The following is a 6288-nucleotide window of genomic DNA, read 5'->3' as shown; positions in this document are numbered from 1 at the left end:
AATTGTTCCTGTTTGGAACCTCTTGTAATTGTATTGATTGCGACGCCTTGAACGTACAGGGGAGACTCTGTCCGCGTGCAGGGAAAACCCTGTCCGTTCGGCAGTCTGTTGGCGTGCCCGAATCCGACCAAAGAGGCGGGCTCGGGGCGTGACAGTACCGGTACAAGCCCGATGGCTGCACCGGTACAACCATCAACCTTGTACCGGTACAAGACCAGTCTTGTTCCGGTACAAGCTCTGCTGCAGGCTACCCGAGAGCTGACCAAGGTCCAATCTTTTTGGGCTTTTGGTACCAGCTTAAAACCACAATTCTCGGGATGCGAGCCAAAGGTCGGAATACTGTCTACGACCTTCCAGAAAGTCTGAAAAAGCTCGACACACAGATCAAACAGTCGAACCTCGCATTTTGCAAAGGTCTAGTGTGTTACAGGTACACCTTGTCCTTCTCCGAGGTATTGAGATCCTCGAAGAGCGTCTCCATCGAGTCGATCCACGACTCTACTACCGCGGGCTCCACCATACCACCTTCGAAGGTAGGTGGGTCGAACTTCTTAAACTGTATGAGAGCCGCTAACGCACGCTCTCGCTCCGCCTTAACTGCCGCACCACCGGAATTTGATGTCCCTGATCCGGCCGGCACCATCATGACAGGCGCAGCCGCTGCTGCCGCTGCTCCCTCATCTACGCTCGGCACTACCGCAGGGGATGCGACATGCTCGACACCCGCCTGGGCCGCCGCTGCTTGCTGACGCTCCAAGGCTTCCTAGAGCTGCTGAATCTGCTCCCTTTGGCGTTGAACAGACTCCGCTTGTTGCCGTACCACGCCGATAAGCACGGCCATCTGGTCCCGAAGCTCACCGTCGCCATTTGCTCCGGATTGCTCGGGCGCCGCATTTGGCTCCTCTGGCATTGACCTCGTTCAAGGTCCACCACGAGCCATTGCTTCCTGAAATGAAGCAACTCACATTAGCTACACGACCAACATTACTTATCAATACCCAATCTGGCGAAAGCAAACATACGCGTTCATTCTCGCCCCAAGCATTATGTCGTCGGCCGCCCGACACAACACGAGGAATAGAGAACGTACGTTAATTTAAACTTAGCCTCTAATCACATTAGAGACATCCCAACTCGACCCAATCACATGCTTTCGCTAACCTTGATTCCACGTCACTCACGTTTCCTAGATCCTTAAGGTCTTCCAATCCTAAGGGTCTCTAGGTCCATTCCTATTCTTTCACTTTAGGCTCTGATACCACTATATCTATCACGCCCCGGGACCGATACCAATTTGGGCCGGCCCGAGCACGTCAAACAGACGCCGAACGGACAGAGTTTCCCCTATCCGCCCAAGGCTCATCACCTGTACATTTTCAAGTAGAGAAAAGCACTAGCGAAAACATACAAAAATGGCTTACAGCAGGGTAAGCAATAGCCATGAGTGAAAGATAGGAAACTGAACAACTACACAAGTACTATGATTCATTTTGGATCACATACATTGCCACCAACATTTTCATTCACAATTTCTTACATAGTCTTTTCATCATTTCTTTTTACATCACATTTACTCAAAATGAAGCTTTACATTCTTTTCTCTCATTTGCTTTATACATAAACATCTTCAAATACAAAAGAAGATACATGGTAGGCTACTAACAAAATGCAAACCCGACTCGGGTAGTCACTGTCTATGGCGCGATACCTTTACCGCGGTCGCTCGCCGGCTCGCTCGGTCTCGGCTCTATGGAAATAGTGGGGTGAGAACTACAACGAAGTTCCCAGTGGGTTCGGCCCCAATCTCACCGACTTTCCCACTAGGACTAACTCAGGCATAATAGAAAGGATAAGCAGAATAGTAACCAAACTATAATCATGATGCTAATATGCCTGAACAACAAAGCAAGAAATATGCTCAACGTAAATCATGCAAGTATGCAAGTTCTTTGTTCGTTACTCTTTATTTTTTAATCTTTGTTCTTTGTTCTTTAATCACACGGCTAACCCAGGGGTTTTGCCATATTAACTTGCCCACATTAAGTCCATCATCGCGGGCCCTCAGCTGCCTCCCGCTAAGACCGTCCTTGGGTTGACTCCAACCCGTGATGCAAAACTCCGGAGCGCATCGCTCGAGGGGGAGCTACTGCCCTCGAGCACGGAACTCATAACAAGTATGATCGATCCTTAACTCTAAGGATATATAGTACAATCATTGTCTTTACACTAACTCTAGTGTTCTTTACATCACTTTATTTTGCTAACTCTAGCAATCATTGTTCTTTAACTTTACTCGTTCTTTATGCCACTTTCATTTTCTTTACTTGTCTCTAATCATTATCATTGTTCTTTGCGTCACATTTCTCCTTGATGCGACACACTAACTCTAGTGTCACATTACTTTACATTGTCGGATGCCACTTGATCTATGTTTTATTGTGTCACTTTGTTCTTTCATCTCATTGGGCGCTCACATTATATCTCATGCATACATATAGGGTTGAATAGGTTCTCAAACATTTCGAATAGCACGTGTATCACATCATGCAACATTCACATATATAACATCACATCTACCCTATAATGCATGCAACAATATAAATATATGCTCAGTTGAATGACATATTAGGCATAGAGGAAATTCCAACAAGTTTGGATAGCACCACCCACCTTGTAGGCTTACTTAGGTGCTACGGTGAATTTCTCAAAATTTTTAGCTGCATAGTTCGCTACCTGCGGCAAAACGAAGCCATATTAGGCCATTTTGCTCATAACTTCGCATAGTCTTTTCATAACGTTAAACCGAGCGCACCAACGTGTTCGTTTGGTCCCCAATTAGGTTTCTAGAGGGTTAATTTCACTTTGAAACCCTCCCGAGCAAAAGCCCCAAATTTGGGTGCCCTAGCTTCATAGCATATATCAAACCTAGAGTTTGATCTCCTTCGGAAGCAAAAGAAGCTTCAATCCACTCTAGAGACTCCATTAAAACCATTCCTAGGTTAATCAAATCCCTAGTTTGGGTTCTACCATGAATAGGGTTCAAGCTTACCTCTAAGCTTGCTCCTATGTTACTCCAAAGAGGAAGAAGAGGAAGTAGCTCTACTTCTTAGCTTCTTCTTCACCTTCTACTCCTTCTCCTTCTTCTTCTCTTCTCTTTCTTTCCTTTCTTCTTTCTTTTCTTTCTTCTCTTTTTTGTCTTCTAGAGAGAGAAAGAGAGAGATATCAGAGGGTGTGAGAGGGTGAGAAATGAGAGAAACATCTCATTTGCCCATTTACATAACCCCATATGATGTATAATTGCATTTGGGTCCCTCAACTTTGATCTCATTGAACAGCCCAGACTGGGCATTTTTCGTGCTCGGGGACCGGTCTCCTCGACGTGGGACCGGTCCCAGAGAGCTCTCCTCGCGGGCAGCCAAGGCTTCCCGTGATGCAACCGGTCTCTCCCGAGGGACCGGTCTCTCCCCGCAGGGACCGGTTCCCGAGAGCTGGTTTTCTGGGACTTAGCAGATTTTTCAGCTTTCTCATTTCTCACGCATTCGGGGACTGGTCTCTCCTTCAAAGACCGGTCCCCGAGAGCTAAAAATCTGCAAAATGCAGATTTTTGACTTTTAAGCTCTCGAAGACCTCCCATAATGAACTTTTGATCATGTTAACACCTTCGAACTTTCCGAAGTGTACCATCCTCACACTTTGGTCAATTTGACTAAAGTTCGATATTTATTTTCCGAATTTTTGGTATATTACACGATCCGTCCCCGGATTCATCATCGGATGCTCCTACTGCCTCCTCTCCACCCCCCACCGGCTTCACCGCCTTCTGCTGCGGCGCCCTATCCTTCCCAACGCAGCTACGGCTCGACCGCTTCTCCTACTGCTTCCACTCCCGCCGCTTCGATGACGACGCCGCCGTCAGTGGATCCCTCATCCTTGACGGCGGCGACGGTGATGAAAGCCTCAACTTTTTTCCGTTCCTCCCTAACCTCTCTCCCTTCCCCGCGTACCACTACGTGGGGCTACGCAGGATCACGGTGGGAGGGAGGAGGGTGCGGCTCCCGCGCAGGGCGCTCATCCCCGAGCCCGCCAGAACGCTGCGCTCCTCCTCAACCTCTCCGCCGCATCTGGCCCCGTCGCCGACCAGTTCGCCGCCACAACCATCTCCCACGTCCCCAAGGGCTCCGCGCTCCTCTGGAACCACTTCTTCCTCATGGCCGCCATTGTCGCCGTCACCCACTAAGGCTTCTCCAAGATGAAGGACAACCTTTGAATCACGCGACGGCATGGTCGAGGAGCCGACTAGTGGCCGAGGAGGATGCAAATGAGGATAAGAGGAAGGAGAAGGAGGAAGAAGAAGAGAACAGGAAGTAGTGTAAAATTCACCCAAAGAGTGCATATTTGGCCTAAAGAGTATAACTCTTATCCTAAAGAGTATAATTTCTGTATCAAAGAGTGCAACTTTCACTTAAAATAGTGTAAAATTTTTTTAAAACATTGTAACTTCATTGTAACAGTGCAATTTTTTACAACAGTGTAACTTTATTTTAATAGTGCAATTTTCTTATTTTATTCCTTCTTATATAATTTTTGATGTTTTCTGTAGGAAAAAATTATTTTTTATTTTTATATTTTATTATTTTTTATTTTTTCTCTCTTCTTCCTCTTTTCTCTTCAGCTCGCAGACTCTTCTTCGACAGCCATGGCAGCCTCGAGGCCTCCCGCTTCATCAGCAGCCGTCTCTTCCCCTACCTCGACCGTAATCAACCCCGAACTCTCTCGCCCTCGCCCTCCCCTAGATTGCTTGTCTAACAATTTTGGTGTTTGCTCTACGTCGTAAAATTAGGGCTCGCGTCGGAGTAGAGGGGATTGTCTGCGTACGTGATCAAGAAGGCATTCGATGCGACGGAGAAGGAGTTCCTGCACCTGGTGAAGCGGTCGTGGCTGTCGCGGCTGCAGATCGCGTTGGTCGGGTCGTGTTGCGTCGTCGGGGCTATCGCCGACGACACGCTCTACGTCGCCAATTTGGGCGACTCCAGGGCGTTTAGGATTTTTTTTTTTGTTTTGAGTTTGGAAAAATTATTTGATCTCATTAAGCATATTTTTCTTTTTGCGTATACAAATGATGAAATTTATGCTTATATAGCTGAATTTCAGGTTGCTTTTGTTGGGATCTTTTTTGTGCGGCTAAAGTAGTCACTTTGTTTGAGTTTCTTTGTGTCTCACTTAATTATCTCATCAATGATTAAGTAGTTTGAATTTGAGGTATAGACATCGTCACTTGGAGAGAAGAAGGATCTCTCCTTGGGGCGCATCATCAATTTGATACAGGTGGACAAGAATTGATTCAGAACTTATTATCGGTGTGCATTGAGTCAACCCGTGAGAGCTAATTTATCTTTCTTCTTCATCGAAACATGAAATTTTGATCTAGTTCGGGCACTATCAGAGCATACAGCATCTAGATTCTATGATAGGAAATAAGTAAAAGAACTAACATCCACTAAGAGTAAACCACAAAGGGGAAAAGAAACAATAACAAATCCCAAGTAATAGTGCTAAGAGTAAAACATAGGTGGTCTCTATACATGGATACAAAACCTCTCTCTCTCTCAACAACAACAAAAGAAAAAAAACCACCTAAGCAAAATGTAAGTCCCTGCAATCTAGCTACGCGACCCCTTTGTCGCGATCCCGTGCCTCCACCGGTGCTGTCACGCCCCGAGACCGCTCCCAATTTGGCCCAGTTCGGGCACGCCGACAGACCGCCGAATGGACAGAGTTTCCCCTGTACGTCCTAGGCGTCGCAACAAGTACAATACAAAGGTTCCAACCAGGAACAGTACTCAGCAAACAGAATTGCATCAGGAAGGTATCAATCAACATAAACACATCCTATGATATTACAAGCATTCACATTAGATTCATTTTACATTACATTCAACCTCCAAATGCAATTAAGTTATTACATCATAGATATTACAAGGTAAAAATACATTTGCTTGCTTTCATTTTCTATACCCCTAAGCTACGTCGACGGGGTACTGCTAGCTCTGGTCTCTGGGGGTAGGGCGCTATCTATGGAGCTACGCCCTTGCCTCGCGCCGCCGCGCCGCTCACGTGCGAACCTGTAAAACCCCAAAACAACGTGGGGTGAGAACCAACTCCATGGTTCCCAGTGGGTACGGCCACCCAAGGGAGGAGCTCGACCAACAGGTCCAAGGGAGGCAAATACAAGTTAGTCCAATAAACAGATAGATATGTATATCATAAACATGCAACTAACTTTACCTT

The sequence above is a fragment of the Ananas comosus genome, unplaced genomic scaffold (genome assembly GCF_001540865.1).
Source record: "Ananas comosus cultivar F153 unplaced genomic scaffold, ASM154086v1, whole genome shotgun sequence".
Taxonomy (NCBI): Eukaryota; Viridiplantae; Streptophyta; class Magnoliopsida; order Poales; family Bromeliaceae; genus Ananas; species Ananas comosus.
The sequence above is the reverse complement of the archived record's forward strand: the minus strand, read 5'-3'. Positions refer to the sequence as shown.